This window comes from Anomaloglossus baeobatrachus, chromosome 8 (genome assembly GCF_048569485.1).
Source record: "Anomaloglossus baeobatrachus isolate aAnoBae1 chromosome 8, aAnoBae1.hap1, whole genome shotgun sequence".
Lineage (NCBI taxonomy): Eukaryota > Metazoa > Chordata > Amphibia > Anura > Aromobatidae > Anomaloglossus > Anomaloglossus baeobatrachus.
The window spans coordinates 240,604,271-240,632,237 of record NC_134360.1 but is presented as its reverse complement, the minus strand read 5'-3'; the positions used below and the strand labels follow the sequence as shown (position 1 = coordinate 240,632,237).

Below are 27,967 nucleotides of genomic sequence, written 5' to 3'. Positions count from 1 at the left end.
GGAGGCTGTGTGGTAGTTGGAGGCTGTGTGGTAGTTGGAGGCTCAGTGCTGGTTGGAGGCTGTGTGGTAGTTGGAGGCTCAGTGTTGGTTGGAGTCTGTGTAGTAGTTGGAGGCTCAGTGCTGGTTGGAGGCTGTGTAGTAGTTGGAGGCTCGGTAGTGGTGGGAGTCTGTGTGGTAGTTGGAGGCTCAGTGCTGGTAGGAGGCTGAGTAGTAGTTGGAGGCTCAGTGCTGGTAGGAGGCTGTGTAGTAGTTGGAGGCTGTGTGGTAGTTGGAGGCTCAGTGCTGGTTGGAGTCTGTGTGGTAGTTGCAGGCTCAGTGCTGGTAGGAGGCTGTGTAGTAGTTGGAGGCTGTGTGGTAGTTGGAGGCTCAGTGCTGGTTGGAGTCTGTGTAGTAGTTGGAGGCTCAGTGCTGGTTGGAGGCTGTGTGGTAGTTGGAGGCTCAGTGCTGGTAGGAGGCTGTGTGGTAGTTGGGGGCTCAGTGCTGGTTGGAGTCTGTGTAATAGTTGGAGGCTCAGTGCTGGTTGGAGGCTGTGTAGTAGTTGGGGGCTCAGTGCTGGTTGGAGACTGTGTAGTAGTTGAAGGCTCAGTGCTGGTTGGAGGCTGTGTGGTAGTTGGAGGCTCGGTAGTGGTGGGAGGCTGTGTGGTAGTTGGAGGCTCAGTGCTGGTTGGAGGCTGTGTAGTAGTTGGAGGCTCGGTAGTTGTGGGAGGCTGTGTGGTCGTTGTTGTTAGTCTTGTGGTTGTTGATACTGAAGTGGGAGGTTCTGAGCTCGGTGCCTGAGTCGGTATTGTTTCACCTGCAGAAATAGAAAAATTTATATTTAGAAACTGTTCTGCACATTTTGATATTTCTAGACCTCACTATAAACCTCCATCAATCTGATCCTGGATTATATAAAGAATTAGTACAGATGATTCCTAGATTTATTCACCAATCACTGACATGTTCACACTTCATCCGATTGCTGGAACTATGACAAAACTATGTATTGAGATTTTGATTGGATGACAATCCCCATCTACATCAATTCCCACAAGTGGTAGATATGATTGAATTATGTGACTGTAGAGCGGGCTTTACACGCTGCGAACCCGCCCCCATCGGTTGAGCGACACTGGCATATCGCTGCCCGTGTCGCACAACCTCGCTTACCCCCGTCACACGGACTTACCTGCCCTGCGACGTCGCTCTAGCCGGCGAACCACCTCCTTCCTAAGGGTCGCTGGGCTTGCAACGCCCCAGCGACATCACACGGCAGGCGGCCAATAGAAGCGGAGGGGCGGAGATGAGCGGGACGTAAACATCCCGCCCACCTTCTTCCTTCCGCATTGCCGATGGAGGCAGGTAAGGAGATGTTCCTCGCTCCTGCGGTGTCACACATAGCGATGTGTGCTGCCGCAGGAACGAGGAACAACATCGCTAACATCCTGAAACGATTTTTTGTTTCAGGACGACCTCTCCACGGCAAACGATTTTGCCCTCTTTTGCGATTGTTTAAGATCGCTCTTAAGTGTTACACGCTGCGATCTCGTTAATGACGCCGGATGTGCGTGCGTGACCCCGACGATAATTAATCAACAATATCGTAGCGTGTAAAGTCCCTTAAGAGTGTGGTCAGAAAAGAGAATACTCAGATTAGGCGCCCCACGTAATTTGTGCACCAACATCGTAATCTGCCAGAGAACCAAGGTCACCAGGAAGCCCTGTGTCAGGAGTGTGTTTCCTCAAGGGAAGAGGTAGAAGGAAATGCTGAGTCTGGTGACCATGTGGCGCCCCTGACCTGGTCAGGCACCACTGGGTACTGCACCCATGCTGGGTCAGTACATTCAGGTAATCCAAAGGCTGAAATAGGGTATGTACTCACAGACACATAGCAACCAGGGTTCACACACACCATAGAGGGGACCCCTGGGCAGACCCAGGAGGGGGCGTGGCCTCCACATCTCAGCTAGTGGTGAGGTAGAGAAGCTGGAAGTTAGGCGGCGGAGGCTGTAAGGAAAAGTAGGAGGAGTTAGCCAGTCTGTTAGTGGAGAGCGCAGAGTGTGGTCCCAGGGAGAGCGAGGGGCGTAGACACGCTAGTCAGACCCCACACGTGTAGTGGTTGTTGGGGGGGGACAACGGTCACCAGAAGTTGGACAGAAAGACGCTGAGGAAGTCAGTTGGTCAGGAAGACACTGAAGGAGTCAGTTGGTCGTGTACGGAGACTTCTGGGGGCTAGGCACGCACGGGTAACAGGTCCCTAGAGCCAGACATCCATTTAGTGGTCTGCTAAACCTGCCGGTGGAGAGGACCACAAGTCCCACACCAACCAAAACAGAGTCCGGGCATCAGCAGCAACGAGGGGGCCCATAAGGAGGATCGAGCCTGGAGCCATCTTCCTTGGTCCATGCTGCCAGCAAACGGGCCAAAAAGGGGCGAAAAGGCAGAAGCGACTTCCCTAGATGAGTCCCACAGTACTTCAAGTCAGGGGCTGTCCGAAACAAGAAGTGCTAGGAAGGCGAGTTGACAGTCACCCTTATGCCAGCCTGAAGGATACCTGGTTTCTCCTGGTTCATCTCAGCATCGCCCGGGTTACCTCACAACAATACCAACAGCAGTGAGTAAACAAGTTTAAAGACACTTTGGACTGAGACTGAGTTATTCTGCGACCTGTTGTTCTACACCCAAACACCCAAGCCCCTGGGGCTAGCCTCACTCTCGGGAGGCCACACCACCTGACTGCAGATTCCATCAGCCCCAGACGCTCGTTAAACTGCAGTGGCGGTCACCTACAACCCTGACTGCAAGCCGAGAGTGGCGTCACGACTCAGAAGTAAACAATCAGACATACCTGTTCCCAGCGGTAATCATTGCGGAGCCACTGTGCGGCATCCCTGGAGGTGGAGTGGTGTCCCTGAGGCGACCGCTGCAGCGGTGGGCGACACAACTACTGTAGCGCAGTTGCCAAATAAAAATGGCTGGGCCAGCAACGTGAAGACAGAGTTGGTGCCAAGAAAAGGCCAAATAAAAGAGATCTCAGAGAGCTGCAAGATGCAATACATAAAGGTCTGGAAGAGTGAATTAGAGAACTCCCAGAAACTCACCATCTACCGGTCACTGCGGAGGGAGTACACTCTGGCCCCATATCTGGAAAGGTTACGCCACCCCAAAGACAGGCAGACCCTGAGCTTGTACAGACTGAGTGCCCACAGCCTAGAGGTGGAAACAGGGCGGCACCGACAGACATACAAGCCGCGGGAGAACAGACTGTGCCAGCACTGCCAGCAGGGGGCTCTGGAGGACGAGACGCATTTCCTACTGCACTGTGACAAATACTCAGCAGTGAGGGCCTCCCACTTCCAGAAATTTACCACCCATACCCCGGACTTTCCATCCATGGACGAGGACATGAAACTCCGCTTCCTACTGGGGGAAGAGGAATCAATGGTGGAGATCGCCGCCCAATATGTCACCACATGTCATAAGCTGAGGGGAACCTAAGACCCCTAAATGGACTTTCAAAGCCCAAATTGTGCCCCCAACTCCCCATAACCCTGATCCCCTCCCACCACACTTACTGTATTTCTCCTGCTTTGGCAACACTTATTGTATTTTGGTCCTGCCAATAAAGCATATTTGAATTTGAATTTGAAAATATCAGGTGAAAGGACTCGTGTGGAACAGAGCAGGACAGTGTTGACTGCAAGGAAATCATCTGGAAGTGCACTGAGTCCAGAGGAAGTTTTGTGAAGCCCCCAGAGGTTCAAAGTGCTCACTAAACATCTAGATAAATTCCATGAGGGGTCTAGTTTCCACAATGGGGTCACTTGTGGGGGAGCTCCATTGTTTAGGCACCTCAGGGGGTCTCCAAACACAACATGGCATCCATTAACTATTCCAGACAATTTTGCGTTTGAAAAGTCAAATGACGCTCCTTGCCTTCTGAGCCCTGCCGTGCGCCCAAACAATTGATTTCCACCACATATGAGATATCGGTGTACTTAGGAGAACACGCACAATTAATTTTATGGAGCATTTTTTCCTGATACCCTTGTGAAAATGCTAAATTTTATGGCTAAAATAACATTTTTGTGTAAAAAAAGTAACATTTTCATTTTTTCTTTCTACATTGCTTTGGTTGCTGTGAAGCTCCTAAAAGGTTAATAAACTTCTTGGATGTGGTTTTGAGCAGAGTGAGGGGTGCAGATTTTAGAATGGGGTCACTTTTGGGTATTTTCTGTCACTTGGCCTCTCAAAGTCACTCCAAATGTGATGTACTTAAAAAAAAAAAATTTCTAAATTTTGTTGGAAAAATGAAAAATTGCTGATGAACTTTGAATCCTTCTAACTTCCTAACGAAAAAAAAGTTTGTTTCGAAAATTGCGCTGATGTAAAGTAGACATGTGGGAAATGTTATTTAGTAACTATTTTGTGTGACATATCTCTCAGATTTATCGGCATAAAATGTCAAATTTTAAAAAATTGCGAAATTTTCAAAATTTTCGCCAAATTTCCAAAATTTTCACAAATAAACGCAAAACATATTGGTCTAAATTTACCACTGACATGAAGTACAATATGTAACGAAAAAACATAGTCAGAATCGCCAGGATCTGTTGAAGCGTTCCAGAGTTATAACCTGTCAAAGTGACACTGGTCAGAAATGTAAAAAATGGCCGGGTCTTTAAGGTGAAAACAGGCTGGGGGCTGAAGGGGTTAAGTATATTATACAAGCAAAGAAGACTAAAATGAAAAATAGTAAAAATATGTATACATAAAAGCTAAAATAACTCCTTTAGGCCCTGTGCGCACACTGCTTTTTTGCTGCATTTGTGGTGCAAAATTGGTGCAGTTTTGTTCATAAACTTCATGCAGCCCTTCCCCAGCAAAGTCAATGAGAAATCCGAAATGCTGTGCGTATGTTGCTTCTTTCTTCCTAAGGGTGCGTGCCCACGATCAGTGTTTATAGAGTTTTGGACGCAGCTGAAGCATGCTGTGTCCAAAACTCTGCGTTGCACAGTACAAGCATACTAGACGGGATTTCTAGAAATCCCATGCCCACTGTTCTTGTTTTTTCCACAGCAAACACTAATCTGCAGTGTGACTTTCCAGACCGCAGCATGTCAACTGTTTGCTGCGGATTCGCATGCATCCTCCGTAGGAAGAACAAAAGCGAGAGACCACAGTGCACTGAACCCTCATCATGGGTACAAGCAGCTGCGGTCTCCTGTGTTCTCCTGTGGAGGAGACACGTGGACCCGCAGGTCAGGGCCCGCTGCGTCCAGGACACAGTGAACCTGATCGTGGGAACATTCCGTTACAAATTTTGCTGCAGTTTTTCCGCAGCAGAAAGGAGCAGCATATGACTTCTTTTCTGCAGGTCCCTGCGTTTGTCCCTGTGTTTTGCCATTGATAATGTTTGAAAAACGCAGGAACAAAAACACAAGCAAAAATGCACCAAAAACGTACCAAAACGCGGCAAAAAATGCATGCATTTTTGGGTGCTTTTTTTGGCCAGAGGTGCATTTTTCTGCCAGAGGATGCGTTTTTTGTTGAAGAAACAAATCTGCAGTGTGTGCACATAGTCTTATTCACCCCCCCCACTAAAAAAAGAAACTAAAAAGTTATAAATATCACAAAATAATACCAATAACGACAATAGAACCTCAAATAATCAAGCTCTTCACAACTATTTCACACATGAAATAAAAAAAGTTATGGCTCTCAGAATAATTAATTTTTTAAGTGCATTAACCTAAGGCTATGTGCGCACGTTGCGTACAGTCACTGCAGAAATTTCTGCAGCGATCTGAAGAGCACACGTGCGCTTCAAATCGCTGCAGAAACAGTCCGTAATGAAAAAAAAAAAAAGCTGATTCCATGCGCTCTGCCTGCAGCTCCTGCCATAGACAGAGCAGGGGCTACCGGCAAAGCGCATGGAAGAAGTGACATGTCACTTCTTAGAACGCGCGCTTCGGGCAGCAGCCGAAGCGCTGCGCTCTAAGACGCCACGTGCGCACGGCCCCTGCACAATCTCCATAGATTATGCAGGGGCAGGGGACGCAGGACGCATGCAGTTACGCTGCGCTACAAAGCGCTGCGTAACTGCATGTAATTACGCAACATGCGCACATAGCCTAAAATGCTGCGGATTTGATAAGTTCCTATAAGCATCAATCAACAAGGGGTTAATAAATCACAAAAAAACAATAAATAATTATTGTCACCACCATTATAATAACACATTCTAATGAAAATAACCTGTCATTTTTTCTGTACAGTATAGGAAGGAGATAAAAGCAAAACAATAACTGGGGAATATCTGGGGGGGGTTTTTTGTTTATATTTTTTTATTCCCCACAAAGAGGCAGTTCTAAAAATTACACAGGTCTGCGACTAAAAAGCTGTTTGATCATTTTCATCTAATTTCCATGTATTTTGGTGTGCTGAAAATGAAAAAAAAATATTGAAAAAAATCCTGGATGTCAGGATTCGCCACAAAATGCAAAATTCTCTTCAAATGTAGTACATTTTTCATAATTTTTTGCTTTTTTTAGGGTTTTGAAAGTCAAAATAACTATTAATTAATTCACATCAATGAATTAAAGATATATAATGCCAAAAAAATATAACTTTCAAAGAAAAGAACTTTCAGAGTGAGCTAATGAAACCAGCATCAATATTTAGCAAGCTGAATGAGCGGGCTCTGACATGCCCGGGCTTGTTTCAATTGTTTTATCTTTGTTCTCGCCTGTTCACACTTTTTAATCTCAGTTCGTGTTAGGCTAGGTTCGCACACTGCGTCTTTTTGACGCTGCGTTTTTGTGCGTTTTTGGCCACTAAAAACGCACAAAAACGCACCTGCGTCGAAAAAACGCATCAAAAAACGGATGCGTTTTTGCCGCGATTTGGTGCGTTTTTGGCTGCGTTTTGCTGCGTTTTTTATCTCTGCGTTTTGCTGCGTTTTTCCAATGCATTGCATGGGGGGAAAACGCAGAAAAACGCAGGAAAGAACTGACATGTCCATTTTTTTTTTTTAACTCAAAAACGCAGGTAAAAAAAACAGATGTGTGCGGACAGCAAAAATGAAAACTCATAGACTTTGCTGGGGAAGCAAAGTCCTGCAGTTTTGAGGCCAAAAACGCACCCGAAAAACGCGCAAAAACGCCGCGAAAAACGCACTGTGCGCACATAGCCTTAGGCTAGTTTCATACTTGCGTTGGGCGAAATCTGCTGGGTCCGTTGCTGCGTCGCTTTGACGCATCCGTTATTTTTGTGGTGTCAACGGATGCAACGGATCCGTTATTTCACAGGAATCCGTTAGCTGATTCCTGTGAAATAACGGACCCGTTGCATCTGTTTGGCGTCCGTTAGGCGTCCGTCTAACGTAATGCGTCGGCTCTGGGTTTTTTTTCATTCTGGGCATGCTCAGTAGAAATTAGTGGACTCCAGCAGCGGATTCCGTCGTAAAGCACTTTGCAATGGAATCCGCTACCATAGGGGGCCATTATAAATTTTTACGGAAACAACGGAATCCGCTGCTCGGCGTCATTTTGACGCAAGCAATTAACTTTACATGCTACGTTGTTTCCGCTCGGCGGAAGCAACGCAGCGTCGGCCAACGGAAGCAACGCAGGTACTTTTGGCACAATCCGTCATCCATACAAGTCTATGGGAAACAGCGGAATCCGTTAACGGACTCCGCTGTTTTCCAAAAGGGCGGATTGCGACTGAAGGAAAACAACGCAAGTGTGAAAGTACCCTTAGCTCTTCATATTCAACCGTGTTTCCCAAAATTAGCATTATGGCTCAGCGGAAGTGTATTAATTCGCCTGACAGTTTGTTACATTTGTGGTGAGTATACAGTGTTGAAGCAACAGCTGAATATTACAGACTTTCTGAAAAAAGTATACTTCGCATATTTTGGACTAAAGCTTGGAGATCAAGATAAAGCTTGGGCGCCTCATAAAGTATGCAAACGGTGTGTTGTAGACCTCCGAAACTGGTTCAAAGGTAAGAAAAAAGCTTTCCGTTATGGGATTCCTATGGTATGGCGAGAGCAAAAGAACCATAGTGACGATTGTTACTTTTGTTCATGCGATGTGAAAGCATATAATTCAAAATGGAAGCATTCCATTTCATACCCCAATATTCACTCAGCAAGTCGTCCCATCCCCCATAGCACAGATATACCAGTACCCAAGGCCCCTGCTACCTTGGAAGAGATAACTATGTCCGAAGAAGGTGGAGTCATATCTGAACCAGATGAATCAAGTTCTGACTTTGAAGATGATACAAGACCAAAATTGTTTTCCCAGGAGGAGATGAATGATTTGGTAAGAGACTTAAATCTTCCCAAAGATGCCGCTGAGTTACTCGGCTCAAGACTCAAAAGGAAGAATTTATTGTTGCCAGGAGTGTCTTTTTCATGGTTCAGACATCGTGAAGACGAGTTTGTTCCTTACTTTGCCAAGGAAGATAAGTTGGTTTATTGCATCAATGTCGAAGGTTTGATGGGTCAATTCAAAATCCAATATGATTCAGCGCAATGGCGTCTTTTTAGAGGTTCTTCAAAAAGAAGTCTCAAATCAGTTTTACTCCACAACAGCGGTTTTTATGCTTCCATCCTTGTAGGTCATTCCGTACACCTCAAGGAAACCTACAAGAACTTGGAATTGGTTCTTCGTAAACTTAAATATGAAGACCACGGTTGGCAAGTGTGCGGGGATTAGAAAGTCAACAAGCTGGGTATACCAAATACCCTTGTTTTCTGTGTCTATGGGACAGTTGAGACTGACAGAATCACTGGACCAAGAAAAATTGGCAGCAGAGGGTGCTCACAGTTGGTGAAACAAAAGTCCTCCGAGAAACTTTGGTTCCTCCCCATAAAGTTCTTCTATCACCTCTCCACATCAAATTGGGATTGATGAAGCAATTCGTAAAATTACTTCCAAAAGATGGAGAATGCATCAAATACTTGGTCGCCAAGTTTCCAGGCCTCTTGAAGGCAAAATTGAAGGAAGGTGTCTTCGTCGGACCAGACATTAGAAGGCTTATAGCTGATCAAGAGTTTATCAATACCATGACGCATCCTCAAAAAGAAAGGTGGATTGCATTTAGAAGTCGTAGAGAAATTTTTAGACAATAGCAAAGACCCTGACTACAAACAAATCGTCGGACGAATGCTGAAAGCATTTCAAGCTTTAAGTTGCCTGATGAGTTTGAAAGTGCCTTTCCTCCATTCCAACCTTGCCAACTTTCCTAAAAAATTTGGGAGCTGTGAGGGAGGAGCAAGGTGAACGATTGCACCAGGACATTAAAGAGATGGAAAGAAGATACCAGGGAAGATGGAGCATTACAATGATGGCAGACTACAAGAAGGTACCAGGGAAGATGGAGCACTACAATGATGGCTGACTACTGTTGGACGCTTCAGAGAGACATTACATATGCTACTCACACGCCTAAATGTACCAAGAGAAGCCTCACAGGGAAGAAGAATCCATTTTAGTGTGTGTTAGTGAGCTCATTGAAGTTAAAAAAATGATTTTCATGAAACATTTGTAATAAAAAATTAATTTTAATGAGTCTATTTTCATTTATTTTGAGGTATTGTCTTATTTAACATAGTTACTTAAATTGTCACAAAACGTGTCTGCTCCACATGGAGGCACAGGCCACTGGCAGAACACGTGCGTGCACATATACCCATTGATTTTAATGCGTATACGTGTGTCCGTGTCTCCGGTACATATGGAAATGGACCAAACACGCACGCGTTTCATGGACGTGTGAAGGGGGCCTAAAACAGATAAAAAAACTCAGCCATCATCTTCCTCTGACATCTTCTTCATCATCTGCCTCTAACAGAAGCCAAGTGGAGCTGAGCCTCATAAATGCCAATGTCAGTCTCTGAAGGAGACATGTAAAGCGCGAGTTCAGGTTCAAGGGATGAGATGTTTGCAGTTTTAAATCCCCTAAGGCCCGTTTCACACGTCAGTGAAAAACACTGACGTTCTAAACACGCACATGTCCCCGCGTGTTCCGTAATTCACGGCACACGTGGGTTGTCTATGTGCAATCCGTGATTGCAAATGGACATTACTCACCTGCCTTCACTGCTGCTCTCCATGGTGCTGAACTCCTCGGCTCTGCAGCGTCCGCCCACCGCGCTCTCTGCAGCTACTTCCGGGTCGGCTGTTCCTGCTTTCATGAATATTCATGAGCCGGGCAGTAGCTGCAGAGAGCAGAGGCTGCACAGCGAATCACTGGAAAGGGGATTTGAAAATGTTTATTATTTAATATGTCAGTGTTTTTCTGATACTTGTTTCACGGATCACACCATAGTGTGGTCTGTGGGTCATCAGTGAAGCCAGAAAAAAACGGACTTGTCTCCGTGCAGAATCACGGACACGCGAGTACGCTGCACGGAGACACTTTCAGTGAAAAATCACTGATGTGTGAGCAGACCCATTGATTATAATGGGTCTGCGTATGTCAGTGATTCTGGTACGTATAAAAAAAAAGCACATACGTACCAGAATCACTGACGTGTGCAGGGGGCCTAAGGGGACTGAAAAAATAGAAAATTTGAAGTTAAAAAAATATCTAAAAAAGAAAAAAAATTGAATCGCCTTTCCTATTCGCCCATTCAAATTTGTTTTAATGAAAAAATAAACATGTTTTGCATTATGGCGTTTGTAAATGTCTGATCTATCAAAATACAAAATGAATTAAATCAATAGGTAACCACCACTAGAAAATAATGGAAACCACAGAATTGTAGTTGTGAAAATAGGTGTCTCCAAAATAGAACTTGTGTAGGGTATGTGCGCACGCTGCAGATTAGGTGCAGGCATTTTCTACACCTAGAAATTCAACTTGTGACAGAATCGCATGCTTTTTTGGGGGGGTTTCGGAGGGTTTTTGTGCCATGTGTTTTTTTTTTAGTGTATTCAATGGCTAAAAAATGCAGGACAAAAACGCTTCAACAATTGACATGCGGCTTCTTTCTTCTGCACCCAAAACTCCATGGATGAAAGAAGCAACGTGCGCACAGCATTTATGGATTCTCAAAGACTTTGCAGCGAGAAGGATAGGCATGCAGTTTTGGGCACCCAAAAAACAAGGCAAAAACACAAAAAAATGCAGCATCCACACACAGCCTTAATATTTTCGCAATGTGTGTAAGGCTATGTGTGCACGTAGCGTAATTTCATGCGTTTACGCTGCGTATTGCACTGCAGCGTAAACGCATGCGTCCTGCGTCTCCAGCACAATGTATGAAGATTGTGCATAATCCATGCACACGTTGCTTTTTTAAACGCAGCGTTTTGGATGCCAAATATTTGACAAAATCGATGTGTTTAAAAAAAGCAGCATGTCACTTCTTTTGTGCGTTTTGAATGCTGCTCCCACTCTGTCTATGGGAGAGGCAGCATCCAAAGCGCATGAAATCAGCATCTATTCTGCAGACACACTGCATCCATTACGCAGTGTTTCTGCAGCAATTTGAAGCGCACATGCACTGCCAAATCGCTGCAGAATTTTTAGTATTGACACGACGCAACGTGCGCACATAGCCTTAGACATCCCCAGGAAGGAACTCCTATCTAATCCAACTGAATCCTATGCAGTGCCAATTTTAGACAAAGTGTGACCAGGGACAAAAGTTAAAACTGGTGCCCCAATGCTAAAATATTGCAGCAATACACAAAGATATTTAGGTTGCATTTACATGGGCTGATTTCAAACTGTTAAAGCACCATGTCAGTGTTTGTTTGTTTTTTCAACACTGGAATGGTGCTTTATATGTAAACCCTTTGCTCACTGTATTAAACTTACTGTCCAGCAGCTTCATCGTTTTTCAGCTTTGTTACTGCAGCGCCATCTTGTACCCATAACTTCTGACTGGCCATAAGTCAAAAGTTACATCACAATTGTTTAATGCAAGTGTTGAGGAGGACCTTTCCATCAAATACTTAATTAACCTCTTGAGAAGGGATTGTGGGAAATATGTCGATTTGCCTTAGATAATTCAGGTTTCAGATCATACATATGACACAGATATAAAGATGGCTGCTATTGCCTGTTCACCACACCTTGCTTGGAATGCAAGGAATGTCCAGATGAAAGAAGACCACCATATAAGGGAAGACCCCTGGTCAAGCTAGAAGACCAACCCTCAGATCAGATGACATCACAGACCAAATCATCAGCATGGATCCACTAAATGACGTCCCTCCCATCACCATGGTTTCATCCACTGGAGTCAGACCCGCCCATCAACAGCAACACGGATCTCCCCATTGGCTAGCCCATGAACTATCCCACTAAATCTGCATATCTGAACTTGTGTACGCCCCTAGCCTATATCAAGAGGACGCATGCTCTTCCCTGTTCTGTTTTGGTGCCATCTTTAATGTGACCAAGAAGAGATTTCATATCCGACTGTGTCTGGTGTGAATTCTTTTATGCATGCACTTGGCCCATATCAATTCGGCCAGGCAGTAGGCAACTAGTGATCTCTGGTTAAGAGTTCACCTTAACACAAGTTTATGAGAACCAGAACAAGGTGCGAACGAGGCTCTCTTAGACTTCTATTAATTTGTAACTTCAGGCGCACAACATTAAACACTGCCTATCGCTGAGAGGCACTGGGTACTTTAGGCACTCTCCCACTAGGGGAGATGCCTGAGCAACGTGATTAGTTAGTTAGTGGCTTGTTCCCTAACCAGCTAGTTGTCAGGTCCCCCTGTCCGCTGTGCATCCTCGTGTCAGTGAACAGTGTCCTTGCCTGTTTTCAGGCCCGCCGGTATCCCTGTGTCCGCCCACCCTGGTCTTGCTATCTGCCTCAGCCGTCCCAGTGGTCTCTATCTATACTAGGGACTGTACCTGTCCATCCTGGCCGTGCTATCTGCTCCAGCTGTCCTTGTGGTCCCTGTCTACACTAGTGACTCTGACTGTCTGCATCTGTGTCCGGCCTTGCCTTGGAGGTCAACTGCCACAGTCCCGCTCACTGCTCTGGGAGTGGCACCTGGCGTTTGCCTCGCGGTGGGTGCTTTGTCAAGCTTCTTCCACTAAAGGGTGAGCCGAGGTCACCCCTGTTGGTCCAGTGGGTCCACTTCTGATGACCACAGTACCATCTCAAGCGGTGAGCCTTACAGCCGGCAGGTAACAAATCGCAAGAGACCAACCCGCTGAAAAAAGATGAAGATAGTGGCAGGTGAATATAAGACAGGGGACAGGGGACTTAGATTTAAAGCACCACACCAGCTTTGAAACAAGCAAAAAAAAATACTGGAGTGAGCTTTAGAGACTATAATGAAGTCGTTTGAGCTCATTTATCAGCCACGTTGGAAGAGCTGCTCTCAGTCTTTATTATAAATCAAATCCAACCTTCAAGTATCTAAGGATGTTACATGTAGAGGATAAACTCAGAGAGGCCAAAACCTCCACCTCACCAAATTAATATTAAGTTCAAATGACTTAAAGGGAATCTGTCAGCAGGTTTTGTTATTTAATCTGAGATTACCGTATATACCAGGACGAGTCCAGCATAGGTAACATATATACCAGAAAGGGAACATATATACGAGAATTGGCCACATATATACCAAGATGGATGACATATACAAGTGCATCTCAATAAATTAGAATATCATCGAAAAGTTGATTTATTTCAGTAATTCAATACAAAAAGGGAAACACATTATATATATATGTATATATTCATTACACACAGAGGGATCTATTCCTATATATTATAGAGACATTACACACAGAGGGATCTATTTCACGTGTTTATTTCTGCTAATGTTGATGATTATGGCTTACAGCCAATGAAAACCCAGAAGTCATTATCTCCGAAAATAAAAATTATTACCACAAAACACCTGCAAAGGCTTCCTAAGCGTTTAAAATGGTCCCTTAGTCTGGTTCAGTAGGCTACACAATCATGTGGAAGACTGCTGACTTCACAGATGTTCAGAAGGCAGTAATTTACACACTCCACAAGGAGGGTAAGCCACAAAAGATCATTGCTTAAGAAGCAATTTACTGTACTGTACTGAGTGCATTTACTGTACAGACTTTTCAGTAGGCGCCAACATTTCTGAGTTTAAAATCATTTTTTCAGTTGGTCTTATATAATATTCTAATTTTCTAAGATAATGACTTTTGGGTTTTCATTGCCTGTAAGCCATAATCATCAACATTAACAGAAATAAACACTTGAAGTAGATCCCTCTGTGTGTAATGACTCTATATAACATATAGGAATAGATCCCTCCGTGTGTATTTACTCTATATAATATACTAGCTGTACTACCCGGCTTCGCCCGGGTTAATAACTGCTGTTAACAAAATAGAATGTATTAACATTCCCTGGATAGAATGTATAAATAGATTGTATTAACGCCCGGGATAGTAACTGTCTCTCTGTTTTTCTCCCATTCTCTGTCTGTCTCCCCCTCTGTATATATCTCTCTGTCTCTCTCTCTCTCTCTCTCTATCTCTTTGTCTGTCTGTCTCATTTCCTGTCTGTCTGTGACTGTCTCTGTCTCTTTCTCCATCTGTCTCAATCTCTTTCCCTGTTTGTCTATCTCTTTCCCTGTCTGTCTATCTCTGTCAGTTTCCCTGTCTGTCTCTTTCCCTGTCTGTCTCTTTCCCTGTCTGTCTCTTTCCCTCTCTTTCCCTGTCTGTCTCTTTCGCTCTGTCTCTTGCCCTGTCTTTGTCTGTCTCTTACCCTGTCTGTCTCTTTGCCTCTTTTTCCCTGTCTGTCTGTTTCCCTGTGTCTGTCTCTGTCTCTTTGTCTGTGTCTGTCTCTTTACCTGTCTGTGTCTGTCTCTTAACCTGTCTCTCTCTTTCCCTCTGTTTCCCTCTCTGTCTCTTTCCCTGTCAGTCTGTCTCTTTGTCTGTGTCTGTCTCTTTCGCTGTCTGTGTCTGTCTCTTTCCCTGGCTGCATTGTGACACGCCAACATTCCATATAAGGGTGTGGCTGCGCATTCTTCTGAAGTTCTGGCTGCACTGTGGCTCTCAGCTCCATTCGCTTTAATGGAGGCAGGTTTTTTGGTGAATAACTGTAAAGAGCGGGGTTAAAATTTCCCCTCAAAACATAGCCTATGATGCTGTCGGGGTCCAGAAGTGTGCGTGTGCAAAATTTTGTGGCTGTAGCTGCGACGGTGCAGATGCCAATCCCGGACATACACACATACATACATAGATACATACATACATACATACAAACATACACACATTCAGCTTTATATATTAGATAGAAATAGATCCCTCTGTGTGTAATGACTATATATAATATATAGGAATAGATCCCTGTGTGTAATGACTGTATATAATATATAGGAATATATCCCTCTGTGTGTAATGACTCTATATAATAAATACGTTTCCCTTTTTGTATTGAATTACTGAAATAAATTAACTTTTTGAGGATATTCTAATTTATTAAGATGCACTTGTATATAGCAGGACATTGAACATATAAACCAGGATGGGCCCTGGATGAGCAACATACAGTATATACCAGGAAGAGGAACATATATACTAGGTTGGGCCACATATATACCAGGATGGGTCAAATATCTATATTTATAATTGCCTTATTCTGTCTGTCTGTCTGTCTGTCTGTCATGCTCCAAAATTGTGTCCTTACGGTGACACAAAGCTGATTGGCCGCTGGGCTCGCCATGGCCCCGCCCCCCCACACGGATTGGCCTCTCGCCCCGTCTCTCTGCAGGCCCCGCCCCCCTCACGCAATGCACGCTCGCTCTGGCCCAACTGACACGGAGCTCCGACTCCCAGGTGAGTACACACACACACACATCAGATCACACTCACTCTCACACACACCTCACACATCACATCCACACACTCACAACATCCTGGGATATCGCTTGCTTCTACACCGGCTCCGTCACGATCCCAGCAGCGCCAGACATAACCTTGCGATGCTGGGATCTTGACGGAGCCCGTGAACGCTGGTAACCATTATACACATCGGGTAACTAAGGTCCCTTGGTTACCCGATGTGTATCATAGTTACCAGTGTACACCGGCTCCGTCAGGATCCCAGCAGCGCCAGACATAACCTTGCGATGCTGGGATCTTGACGGAGCCCGTGAACGCTGGTAACCATTATACACATCGGGTAACTAAGGTCCCTTAGTTACCCGATGTGTATCATAGTTACCAGTGTACACCGGCTCCCGGTACACATGTGCAGGGAGCCGGCATTATACTCCTCTCCCCCCAGGACTACTCCTCCTATTACAGTCCTCCTATTATACTCCTCTCTGAGTATAATAGGAGAACTATTATAGCATGGGGGATGTAACACGATGGGGTGCGCAGCATGGGGGATGTAGCACGATGGGGAGTGCGCAGCATGGGGGATGTAGCACGATGGGGAGTGCGCAGTATGGGGGATGTAGCACGATGGGGGGTGCGCAGCATGGGGGATGGAGCACGATGGGGGGTGCGCAGCATGGGGGATGTAGCACGATGGGGAGTGCGCAGCATGGGGGATGTAGCACGATGGGGAGTGCGCAGCATGGGGGATGTAGCACGATGGGGAGTGCGCAGCATGGGGGATGTAGCACGATGGGGAGTGTGCAGCATGGGGGATATAGCACGATGGGGAGTACGCAGCATGGGGGATGGAGCACGATGGGGAGTGTGCAGCATGGGTAATGGAGCACGATGGGGAGGTGCGCAGCATGGGGGATGTAGCACGATGGGGGGTGCGCAGCATGGGGGATGTAGCACGATGGGGAGTGCGCAGCATGGGGGATGTAGCACGATGGGGAGTGGGCAGCATGGGGGATGTAGCGCAATGGGGAGTGCGCAGCATGGGGGATGTAGCACGATGGGGAGTGCGCAGCATGGGGGATGTAGCACGATGGGGAGTGCGCAGCATGGGGGATGTAGCACGATGGGGAGGTGCGCAGCATGGGGGATGTAGCACGATGGGGAGTGCGCAGCATGGGGGATGTAGCACGATGGGGAGTGCGTAGCATGGCGGATGTAGCACGATGGGGAGTGCGCAGCATGGCGGATGGAGCACGATGGCGGGTGCGCAGTATGGGGGATGTAGCACGATGGGGAGTGCGCAGCATGGGGGATGTAGCACGATAGGGGGTGCGCAGCATGGGGGATGTAGCACGATGGGGGGTGCGCAGCATGGGGGATGGAGCATGATGGGGGAGTGCGCAGCATGGAGGATGGAGCACGATGGGGAGTGCGCAGCATGGACGATGGAGCACAATGGGGAGTGCGCAGCATGGGGGATGGAGCACGATGGGGGGTGTGCAGCATGGGGGATGGAGCACGATGGGAGGTGCACACCTCCCCCCAACACACACACACACACACACACACACACACAGGGAACCACAAACACCACCATCCACAGACACCCACACACACAGACAACGCTGCACACACACAACACCCAACACACAAACACCGCGGCATACATAAATATACGCACATACCGCACAACACACACATTGCACAAAACATACCTCCCCCCAAAACACACCACACCCACACAAACCGCGCAACACACACACAACGCTACAGACACACAGCGCTCCACAAACAACGCAACACACATACAACACCGCTCTTACCCCCCGCCACACCCAGACAACACCCAGAACATGTACAGCGCCCTACACAAACACTTGGTAACTACACACAACAACATCTATATATATATATATATATATATATATATATATATATATATATATATATATATATCTATAACAAAAATCATACATGAACTACACAATACGTAAATTCTAGAATACCCGATGCGTAGAATCGGGCCACCTTCTAGTATATATATATATATACTATTATATATATATATATATACTATATACCAGGATGGACCACATATATACTAGGATGGAGAATATATTAACCAGGATGGGGAATATGTAAACCAAGATGGGCGAAATATATATATACCAGCATGGGGGACATATATACCAGGATGGGCCCAGGATGGGGGACATATATACCAGGATGGGCCCAGGATAGGGGACATTACTTCATAATATGGGAGGGGTAGCTACTCATGTGTCCTTATAGGATTTAGAACACTACAAGGGCCCATACATCTGACCACCATGCGGGGGTGGGGGTTGGGGGAGTGGGTCCAAATTTCACATTGGGACTCATCAGATTCTAGTTATGCCACTGAGTCTTATCTCTGCCATATCTATATCAGACAAACAAGGATTCTATCAAAACTACACCAAACTTAAATACTGATTCCCTTTAAATTGGTTGTTCCCTAATTGGAGGACCCCTTCTGAAATGAAACAAAGCCCCATTGAAAATGAAAATAGCTTATACTCACCTCCTGGACAGTCGCCATTCCAGCATCTGCCGATACTCACGTGACGTTGGGTTTTGTGATGTGAGGAAAACAGACCATTAGAGGCGGCTGATTGGCTGCAGCGCTCACATGACATAACTATATCACACAAGGGCAGCAAATTCAGCGCTGACATCGCTCGGCAAAGAGAAGAAAGAAGCCGTGTATCAAAGGAGGATCCAGAAATCAATTAAATATATTTACTAAATCACAGATGAGACAAATACATTGAAAGTCCTTATAAAACCTGTAGGTTTGGAAACAAAATACACAACACCCTATTGGGCACAACCTTTTGTGTATTTTGTTTCTATAAACCTCCGAGTTTTTACACTTTTTTATTGTATTTGTTTTGTCTGTGATTTAATGCTGTAAATATATTTCATTCATTTGGGGATCCTCCTTTGATACATAATTATTATTTTATTTCTTTCCTATAGTGTTTAGTATTTTTTGAGATGATCCCTTTAGAGCCCCCTCCTCTCTCAGTCTCGACATTGCTGGTATGGCACCAATCCAGGAGGTTTAGTTTAGGCTATTTTCGTTTTCAGTGAACTCTGAAGAGACAACCCCTTTAATCTAAGTATAGAAGGTCACAAAAACCAGAGTCTGTACTACTTTAGTGGCCTGTATGTGCTTAGACTGGCCCGGCCTGGCCTTCTTCTTGCTAAGGAAGTTTGTGTACTATTATGTAGTTTGGAATAATCCCAGTGTAGACTTACCTCTAGATTGTATACTAGGAGGATCGAACTGTAAACCATCAATGCTGTCCTTGGAGTCGTTTGTCACTCCTTTATAGACTGTATCAACCAACATCCTGGGCGTAGGGGTTACTGTCTGATTTGCAAATTCTATTTCCATGTCAGGAACTAAAGAGCCGCTCCTGCAGGAGAGATCCAAAAAGTCAGGTTAGAAGTGTGGAGTAATCAGTGTATTGTATGTGACAGCAGAAGGGGGGATATAGAGGACGAGGATCCATCTATGATAGTTAGGAATACTGATTTTTGACCAACTGGACATTAACTTTTATACAAGTATATATTGACTATCACTAATATTATATTATTATTATTATTATTATTATCATCACTTGTAACATTTTCAAGTTTATTGTAAAGATGATGCAACTTTTTTATTTTAAATTATCCTTGATTAACCTGTCACATTCAGAAATGCTATTTAAGCCAATATATAGAGTTAATCTGCAGGTAAATGGCAACTAAACCCTGACAGCTGGCGAGAAGTGCGGCTACAGGGAAAAAACTATGTGGCTTGCAGTAATTGGGGAGGTGCAGGGAGCGGTACAGTGACAGCTGAATACACAGTGAGTGCACAGTTATCACTCCCCAGCACATTGATTGACAGTTTGCTCTGTACATACAACCTACATACACACTGTAGAGCAGGCGGTCTATCAAAGTGCCTACGAGCGATTACAGCCGCAGTCATAGTGTAGTGAGGAGTGAATGTAACCGCTCCCTGCACCACTCCTCTCTCTATCTATCTATCTATCTCTCTCTCTATATATATATATATATATATATATATATACACAGTAAATAAATATATATATATATATATATATATATATATATATATATATATATACATACCACATACGCAGTGGCGTAACTAGAGTTTGATGGGCCCTGGTGCAAAATTTGGGCCGGGGCCCCCCTCCATGTACACCGACACTTAGGGTACGGGATAATGATGCTGACATTTAGATTTTACCCACAGCACCCAGGTTTCCTATGATCGGAAATCCCTCTATCAGCACCCAGCTTTCCCATGATCTGATATCCATCTTGTCCTCGTCTCCCAGCTTTCCCATGCTCTGTCATACATCTTTCCCTCAGCACCCAGCTTTCCCATATCAGAGCATGGGAAATCTGGGTGCTGAGAGATGTATAGCAGAGCATGGTAAAGCTGGGTGCTGAGGGACAGAGCCTTTTTCCCTCAGCACAAAACATTACCATCCCATACTTATATCTTTGTCCCCCCTCGTATACAGTTCTCCAAATACTAAAATGGCCCCCACATAGCCTTCCATATAGTATAAAGGGTCCCACATAACCCTTCATATATTAGAATGCACCTCCATAGTCCTCCATGTATTATAATGCATTTCCCATAGTTCTCCATATTTTATACTGCACCACATAGTCCTCCATGTTTTATAATGCACCACCACAGACCATGTGTAAGGTAGCCTCCATAGTCCTCCATATATTATAATGTAGCCCCCATAGTCCTATATGTATTATAATGCAGCCCCATGAATCATCATATTGTATTATGCAGCCCCATACTCCTCCATGTATAATGCACCCCTATATTCCATGTATAAGGTGTCATTTATTTTGTATTATGCAGCCCCATACTCATCCATGTATAATGCACCCCTATACTCCATGTATAAGGTGTCCTTCATGTTTATTATGCAGTCCCATAGACCTCCATGTATCATGCAGCCAGTTCCACCAGGGCCTCCATGTGTCATGCAGCCAGCCCCCCCAGGGCCTCTATGTGTCATGCAGGCAGCCCCCCAGGGCCTCTATGTGTCATGCAGCCAGCCTCCCAAGGGCCTCTATGTGTCATGCAGCCAGCCCCCCAGGCCTCCATGTGTCATGCAGCCAGGCCCCCGGGCCTCTATGTGTCATGCAGCCTGCCCCCCCCAGGGCCTCTATGTGTCATGAAGCCATCTCCCCCAGGGCCTCTATGTGTCATGCATCCAGCCCCCCCAGGGCCTCCATGTGTCATCCAGCCAGCCCCCCCAGGGCCTCCATGTGTCATGCAGCCAGCCCCCCAGGGCCTCCATGTGTCATGCAGCCAGCCCCCCCAGGGCCTCCATGTGTCATGCAGCCAGCCCCCCCAGGGCCTCCATGTGTCCTGCAGCCAGCTCCCCCAGGGCCTCCATGTGTCATGCAGCCAGCTCCCCCAGGTGTCATGCAGCCAGCCCGCCCAGGGCCTCCATGTGTCATGCAGCCAGCCCCCCCCAGGGCCTCCATGTGTCATGCAGCCAGCCCCCAAGGGCCTCCATGTGTCATGCAGCCAGCCCCCCCAGGGCCTCCATGTGCCATGCAGCCAGCCCCCCCAGGGCCTCCATGTGTCCTGCAGCCAGCTCCCCCAGGGCCTCCATGTGTCATGCAGCCAGCCCCCCAGGTGTCATGCAGCCAGCACCCTCAGGGCCTCCATGTGTCATGCAGCCAGCCCCCCACCCCAGGTGAAATGCATCCAGCTCCCCCAGGGCATCCATGTGTCATGCAGCCAGCCCCCACAGGCCTCCATGTGTCATGCAGCCAGCCTCCCCAGGGCCTCCATGTGTCATGCAGCCAGCCCCCCTAGGTGTCATGCAGCCAGCCCCCCCAGGGCCTTTATGTGTCATGCATCCAGCCCCCCCAAGGCCTCCATGTGTCATGCCGCCAGCCCCCCAGGGCCTCTATGTGTCATGAAGCCAGCCCACCAGGTGTGATGCAGCCACCCCCCCAGGGCCTCCATGTGTCATACAGCCAGCCCCCCCCCCCAGGGCCTCTATGTGTTATGCAGCCAGCCCCTCAGGCCTCCATGTGCCATGCAGCCAGCCCCCCCCAGGGCCTCTATGTGTCATGCATCCAACCCCCCCAGGGCCTCCATGTGTCATGCAGCCAGCCCCCCCCCAGGTCAAATGCATCCAGCTCCCCCAGGGCATCCATGTGTCATGCAGCCAGCCCCTCCAGGCCTCCATGTGTCATGCAGCCAGCCCCCCCAGGGCCTCCATGTGTCATGCAGCCAGCCCCCCTAGGTGTCATGCAGCCAGCCCCCCCAGGGCCTCTATGTGTCATGCATCCAGCCCCCCCCAAGGCCTCCATGTGTCATGCAGCCAGCCCCCCAGGGCCTCTATGTGTCATGAAGCCAGCCCACCAGGTGTGATGCAGCCACCCCCCCAGGGCCTCCATGTGTCATGCAGCCAGCCCCCCCCCCCCCAGGGCCTCTATGTGTTATGCAGCCAGCCCCTCAGGCCTCCATGTGCCATGCAGCCAGCCCCCCCAGGGCCTCCATGTGTCATGCAGCCAGCCCCCCCAGGGCCTCCATGTGTCATGCAGCTAGCCCCCCCAGGGCCTCCATGTTTCATGCAGCCAGCCCCCCCAGGGCCTCCATGTGTCATGCAGCCAGCCCCCCCAGGGCCTCTATGTGTCATGCATCCAGCCCCCCCAGGGCCTCCATGTGTCATGCAGCCAGCCCCCCCAGGGCCTCCATGTGTCATGCAGCCAGCCCCCCCAGGTGGCATGCATCCAGCCCCCCCAGGGCCTCCATGTGTCATGCAGCCAGCCCCCCCAGGTGTCATGCATCCAGCCCCTCCAGGGCCTCCATGTGTCATGCAGCCAGCAAAATAAAAAAACAAGTACCTCTCTTCTCCTTCCAACCCCTGCGACCTCGGTAGTTACGCCCCTGCCCCCATATGTCACACACCCTGCTCCCCATAAAGCCTGCACCCCCCCATATCACACACACACTACACCCCCATATCTTACACACCCTGCCCCACATATCTCACCCTGCCTGTACCCCAACTTACCCCTCTCAAAGACTCTGCATCCCTTCACATGCTTCTGTCACAGCTGCAGCCCTCATATCCCACTCACCCTGCACCCCCTCCCCCTCATGTTCCCTCTTTTCTCATTACCAGTCATGTGTCCAAAGTATCTTCTCCTGCTTTCTCCCTGGCAATCCTGTGTCTCCTCCCACACATGGGTATGACATCATCGCAGGTCCTGGTAGGGATGGATTCCGTCTGCCGTGCAGGAGCACTTCTGCTCTGCTGCAGGTCAGTAACGCCTGGTGGGCCTCTCCATGTCAGGGGCCCCTCTGCCCCCCTGCTGACACCGGGCCCCCCTGACTCACAGGCCGGCCCCCTAACGGTCGCGCAGTCGGCCACAACACAGCGGCACTACACATAGGGGCCCGGCAGCCGGCTCTGCAGAGCGGCTGCCGGGCCCCTATAACCCTGCGGGCCCGGTCGCAGTGGCAACCTCTGCTACCGCGGTCGTTACGCCCCTGCACATACGCACACTGGATATGTAAAGTATTCAGACCCCTTTCAATTTTTCACTCTTTGTTTCATTGCAGCCATTTGGTAAATTCAAAAAAGATAATTTTTTTTCTCATGAATGTACGCTCTGCACCCCATCTCCCATCTTGACAGAAAAAAATGTATTAAACAAGAAAAACTGAAATATCACATGGTCATAAGTATTCAGGAGTCTTTGCTCAGACACTCATGTTTAAATCACATGCTGTCCATTTCCTTGTGATCCTCCTTGAGATGGTTCTACTCCTTCATTGGAATCCAGCTGTGTTTAATTAAACTGATAGGACTTGATTTGGAAAGGCGCACACCTGTCTACATAAGACCTCACAGCTCACACTGCATGTCAGATCAAATGAGAATTATGAGGTTAAAGGAACTGCCCAAGGAGCTCAGAGACATAATTCTGGCAAGGCACAGATCTGGCCATGGTTACAAAAGAATTTCTGCAGTACTCAAGTTCCTAAGAGGACAGTGGCCTCCATAATCCTAAAATGAAAGAAGTTTAGGACCACCAGAACTCTTCCTAGACCTGGTCGTCCAGCAAAACTGAGCAATCGCTGGAGATGAGCCTTGGTAAAAGAGATAAAGAAGAACCCCAAGATCACTATGTCTGAGCTCCAGTGATGCATTAGGGTGATAGGAGAAAGTTCCACAAAGTCAACTATAACTGCAGCCTCCACCTGTCGGGCCTTTATGGCAGAGTTGCCCAACAGAAGCCTCTCCTCAGTGCAAGACATATGAAAGCCTGCACAGAGTTTGCAAAAAACACATAAAGGACTCCCAGACTATGAGAAATAAGATTCTCTGGTCTGATGAGACGAAGATAGAATTTTTTGGTGATAATACTAAGTGGTATGTGTGGAGCAAACCAGGCACTGCTCATCACCTGCCCAATACAATCCCAACAGTGAAACATGGTGGTGGCAGCATCATGCTATGGGGTTGTTTTTCAGATGGGGGCCGGACGACTGGTTGCAATTGAAGGAAAGATGAAAGCGGCCTAGTATGGAGATATTGTGGACGAAAGCCTCTTCCAGAGTGTTCTGGAACTCAGACTTAGTTAAAGTTTCACCTTTCAATAAAACAATGACCCTAACCACACAACTAAAATAACAAAGGAGTGGCTTCAGAACAACTCTGTGACCATTCTTGAGCGGCCCAGCCAGAGCCCTGACCTAAACCCAATTGAGCATCTCTGGAGAGACCTGAAAATGGCGTCCACCAACGTTCACCATCCAACCTGACGCAGCTGGAGAGGATCTTCAAGGAAGAATGGCAGAGGATCCCCAAATCTAAGTGTGAAAAACTTGTTGCATCATTCCCAAGAAGACTCATGGCTGTACTAGCTCAAAAGCAAAGGGTGGTTCTACTCAAAACTAAGCAAAGAGTCTGAATACTTATGACCATGTGATATTTCAGTTTTTCTTGTTTAATAAATTTGCAAAAATGTCTATAACGCCCCTGAATCCATCAGGGAGCTACAAGGTACTGCATCCCCACCAGGATGCAGGGCTACCCCCAGGGACCCAATAGACCAGTGCCGGTAACACCCAAACATTCCCGTTTATCCCTGTTTCAGTCCCCAAATTCCCCAAAGACTGGTGACAGACTAGGGTTGGACCCAGTGGATGGCCACCTAGAGAGTGGAGCCGATCCAGTCCACTAGATGACCAGGTGGGAGGGGCAGACAGTGAAGAGTCAGTAGTTGGTCGGTGACAGTAAAGGCGTGTGGTAGCACTGACAGAAGTGGGACGGTGACCTGAGGGCCCAGGCGTGTGGTTGCCGGTGGAGTACAGTGGAGTACTCCCGGAACCATAGCACCAACGGGGTACAGAATCCTAGGTCAGGCAAAACCTCCAGGCAGACCTGATAAAATCTGCACAGTGAGGGGACCATCAAGGACCTCACTGACCTTGAAGTTTGGGACACAGTAGCAATGGGATAACCGGGGAACAGGACCAGAGACTCCAACCCCACAGGGTTCACGCTACCGTCATATGGACTATCGTTGAGAGACTACCAGGAGGGGACCCCCAGACGCTCCAAGCCAAGGGGACCCACCAACCAGAGACAGGTGCAGGGGAAAAAAGTCACCAGGTCACTACACGGGCACTGGGCCTAAGAAGACCAGAGGTTAAGACCAGCCTTCCTCGGGTGACCAGTTCACCAGAGACTGCGGGTAAAGACACCAGTTATATTGCAACCCCTTGTGTGGCCCACCTTCTTTCCACACCTATCAACTTCACCTACCCTCTGGGGCCCGGCCATGCTTGCGGAGGGCTAAATATCCAGGCTGCCACCAACACCAGCCCCAGTAGTGAGAACTGTGCAGCGGCGGCTCCATCTACATAGCTGCAACCCGCAAGTGGCGTCACGTTATAAACTGTATTCTAACCGCATTTGTAAATATACCCCTTTTAAAAAGCGTCCCCAGGGTCACCGGAACCGGGCAACGGCCACAGCACACCCGTGACACAGCATCCCCGTACATATACAGCCCAGGACCGAGTACACCATCGTCCTGGGCGACACATTTCTACATTTCTGTTTTTTTTCTGTTAAGCTGAGGTGCAGAATGGACATAAATGAGAAAACAATGATTTTTTTTTTGTAATTCACCAAATGGCTGCAATAAAACAAAGAGTGAAAAATTTAAAGGAGTCAAGAAGCCTGAATACTTTCCATACCCACTATATATATATATATATATATATATATATATATATATATATATATATATATATATATATATATATATATATATATATATAAAAAAATATATATATATATCCCGTATATATATATATATATATATATATATATATATTTCTGTAGGTAAATAGCATTTCTGGAAGTGGAAAATGCCTATAAAAATGCTAAAGAGGAAAAAGAAATTGCACCAATTCATCAAACATTGTCCACCCCTTTACGATGAATTCATCAAACTTTTGTCAGCACAAAAAAAACCATGATGAAAAAATACTTAAAGGAAAAGTGATAGGTTTTTTTTTTTATTCTATTTTTATTCAAACACTGGGGCCATTTTGCCATTTTGTATTTGCTGGTGTGTAACGATACTTACAAACCAAAAATACAGCAGCCCCTGTACATAGGAGATGATAATATGTGTCCAAAACCCCTTCTCCTACATTGTAGCTTCTTCCTGCAGTGACCTTGACACACACCCTGGGCTGTCAGGTGACAGCTGTAAGAGGGGATCGGTGCCATCTTTGTGAAGACAGTTCCCCTGTAACTGCTCTGGGCTAAGTGCGAGCCAAGTGGTGAGAGGAGGAACTGCCGGGACACCAGAGTGACAGGAGGAGCTGCCAGGAGCAGAGGTCTGGGATTAGGTAAATACCAGCGTCGTGGAGCGGTGATTGCAGCCTGACGTTATTAGTACAAGCTACAGATCACCTCCAACGCCGTGTTCAGAGCACAGCAGAGAAATAATCACGCTGCTGTGCCCTGAACTCATTGACACAGCTCTGTTATATTCATGCAAACTGATATAGCAGAATAGTGTGCTGTATAGAGCACTATGGGACATATTATATAGTGGAGCATTATGGGGCACATTAAACTGTGGAGCACTATATGGGGCACATTAAACTGTGCTGCACTATATGGGGCACATTATACTGTGCTGCACTATATGGGGCACATTATACTGTGCTGCACTATATGGGGCACATTATACTGTGCTGCACTATATGGGGCACATTATACTGTGGAGCACTATATGGGGCACATTATACAGTGGAGCACTATATGGGGCACATTATACAGTAAAGCACTATATGGGGCACATACTGTGGAGCACTATATGGGGCACAATATACTGTGGAGCACTATATGGGGCACATTATACTGTGGAGCACTATATGGGGCACATTATACTGTGGAGTACTATATGGGGCACATTATACAGTAGAGGAACACTATATGGGGCACATTATACAGTGATGCACTATGCTGGCTGTCTTCAGTGACACTTTCTACATTTCAATATCGCTTTGCAGTCACCAACAAAATGGCTCCTCGCTGTGATCCTAAACTTCTCTTATCTTTTTGCAAACACCCAGAAGGGAAGAGGATCGATGACATCAGACACATGTGACCATGCCCCGCCCACTTTTACTGCAGTTGTAATGCAAGCTAGTTGTACATTAGGTTTTCATGCCGAATTTCAGCAGCTGCTCCCCCTAGTGTTTAAAAGTGGAAAATATAAAACTTTTTAAATTATTCTTCATATTTTACTCAATTAAAATAAATAATATTTAAATAAAACATTGAATCATTCATATTTTACATTTTTATCAGTTGTTGAATAAAATATTGTTGATTGTGGCCTTGATGTGGCTAACAGTAGTGCTGTTCCCGGCTGCGGCTGATAACAGTTATATTCCTCCCGGCTTATTATCATTGTATCCTTCACACACATATATAAGAACTTACCTAAATATTATTATGGTTATTCTTATAACGATGAAATATCTACTTAAAAACACCATCAT

General features: G+C 46.7%; 1 long non-coding RNA gene across 1 annotated transcript; it reads right to left on the bottom strand.

Annotated features, from left to right (window-relative positions):
* Positions 1-612: 612 nt before the first annotated feature.
* LOC142248953 (uncharacterized) lies at positions 613-27,967 on the bottom strand. The gene is made up of 3 exons (XR_012724965.1): positions 27,909-27,967; positions 19,105-19,265; positions 613-793 (listed from the first exon to the last, which is right to left on the bottom strand). It is a non-coding gene; the product is annotated as an uncharacterized LOC142248953 (long non-coding RNA).